Raw genomic sequence first — 2620 nt, forward strand, 5'->3', positions numbered from 1 at the left:
CTTCGAGCCTCCTGCTGCCCCTCGTCGGTCCTCCCCCACCCCGGCTCTCGTCCTGCCTGCTGATCCGAGGCGCCCCGGGGCCCATGGGGACAGCAGGGCCTTCAGCTCCCAGGCAGAGGACCCTGACCACCCCCCCCCACCTTGCAAGTGTGTCCTCACGGGCCCTGCTTTTCCTCAGATGGGGGAGACCTGCGTGTTGTCCATCCGCACGATCCGCTTCGAGAACGGGGCAGGGGTCGGGGTGGGCCCACGTCTGCCACGGTGCCCGGGTCCCTTCCCGCTGTGGGTCCGCAGCAGGTCTCACTGGCCCCTCCTTCCCCGCACGGCCGCACGCCTGAGAACCGGAGGGAGACGCCGTGAACCTCGATGCTGCAAATTCCGCGGCTCAGGTAAAAGAGAAAAGCGAAAGATGCAGACGACCAAAGCTCGCTGCGGAGGAGGGCGGGCGGGCTGTGGCGTGAGCGTGGTCCCCACGGGACCGGAGCAGCGGGAAAGTCGCTGCCGGCCCGCATGGACACAGGCACGGAGCCCTCACTAAGGTTCCCGCCGGCCCCACTCGGGGGTCTACAGAAAGGACATCAAGTGCGTCATGGCCTGGGGGCCTTGTTCTAGGAACAGCGTTGGCTTAACATTTGAAGAGCAGCCCGCGGGATTCTAATATTAAAACCTAAGCGCATCAGACAACTGCAACGCCCCGTGGCCCTGGGGAGACCCTCAGCCTCTCCGCTCTGCTCCGCCCGCTCTCTCTGTGACCGATGAACACAGCCCCACCATCTGCCTCAGAAGCTTCATGTGCATCTGGAAATCCAGGAAAGCTCTCGAATTTTGTTCCCCTGAGTAGGAGAGCGACACCTGGTTGTGTCAGGGCCGGGATCAGAGACTAAATGAAGCCACTGCAGGGGTATTAAACAGGAAGGGGGTTAATAGAGGGATGGGGGGCCGACAACAGCCTGGGAGGCTGTAGCTGTGGGCTCCGGTCGGGCCCTCAGGAGTGACCCCCAGGACGACAGGACCCCGAGGCCACCGCCGCCCGGAGTGCTGGGCGCAAACACGCCCGGCCTCAGCCGTGACCCTGGGTGTCTTCTGCCTTCCTGTGCCTGGAGGGGGTCCGCCAGCTGGCACCTGCTCCGTGGCCAGAGTCTGTCTCTCGCCAGAGGGGAGGGGGTCAGGCGGGCCCACCCGGCGCCCCTGCCATGGGCAACACAGGAGGAAGCCGAGGAGGTGCAGGAACATGACAGAAGGACGAAGAACCCCCCACGATCCACCTGCGGGGGCACAGCCTCCAGCGTCCTCCTCCGCGCACGCGTTTCCAGACAGCTACAAATTGGTCAAGGTCCTGCGGTGCTCTTGGCCCCTTGAACAGTTCTGGGAGACAGATCCTAAGTGTTTCCCCAGCTCGTTGCACTTTCGTCTGAAAGCGGACTCTTTATGAATGGCAGAGCAATGGCCCGAGTGTAGACATCCCACTCGTAAATACCCGTGTCCTGCCCTTGCGTGTCTGGACTGTTTCTCTGTTAATTTCCCAAACAGCGCAACAGCGGACACCTTTGTTTGCATCAGGGGCTCTCTGTCCGCTTCTGAATTCCTCCTTTTAAAAAGGCTTTGCCCATTATGGAAAATACGGGGAGGCTGGAGATAGAAGGGGAAAGAACCCCCCGGAACCCCCCACCCGAGAAACCCTGGGCACCAGGGGGTTTGGATCCTGTCGACTTCTTTGCACAAAGCATCTGCACAGACACAGAGGCCGCTTATCACCCGCGCGTCTGCCCCCTCGGTCCCCTCGGTCCGTGGCGGGGCCCGCCCGGAGCCATGAGCTGCTTCCTTCCATTCTGCACCGCACTCTACCCCCCAACATCCCTGCACACGGTGCCTCTCCCCCAGCTTCCGGCTGCTTCCTTAGGGCCTTCCCAAGAGCAATTAGTCGGTCAAAAGGTAAGAGTGTCCTCCCCATTCCGTTTCACCACCGTCCCCCGCAACCCTCGGTGCGTTCTCTAGAAGAGTCTGTTCTCGGTTTCTCTCTTCCCTGCTCTTTGCTCGTTGATTTTGTTTCTTTGATTCCACCCGTGAGTGAGATCCTATGGTATCTGTCTTTTCTCTGACTGGCTCATCTCGCTAAGCATTATACCCTCTAGCTCCAAATACGTCCTTGCAAAGGACACCATTTCACTCCTTTTTATAAGGCTGAGTAATATTCCGTCACACGCTCTGACGGAGCGCACTTGTCGCGATGAGCACACTACATTGTATGCCCCAAACTAACCTGCCACCGTGGAGCAAAAAAGGAACATGTTACACTTACACACACCCACCCACGAAGCATTTCCGCGGAATTTTTGGCACACGATGGCCAATTTCCCCTCCTTTTTAACCATCCGTGTTTCTGTCCGACTTACAAGTGGAATTGCATGCATTTCGATATAGTAGCAAACCCTTGATGGTGCCTGCTGTGTGCCGGGCACGGTGCTGGGAGATCTTGTATACCGATACAGAGCTGGGTCATCACATGGACGGGCCGAATGTTTTCTTAGCTAGGCCCGTACAGAGAGACATTTAAGCCGTTTCCAATCTTTTGCTCCCACCAACAAAGCTGGCATGAATATCCTTGCACGTGGGTCATTTC

The sequence above is a fragment of the Lutra lutra genome, chromosome 17 (assembly GCF_902655055.1).
Source record: "Lutra lutra chromosome 17, mLutLut1.2, whole genome shotgun sequence".
In the NCBI taxonomy this organism is placed as follows: Eukaryota; Metazoa; Chordata; class Mammalia; order Carnivora; family Mustelidae; genus Lutra; species Lutra lutra.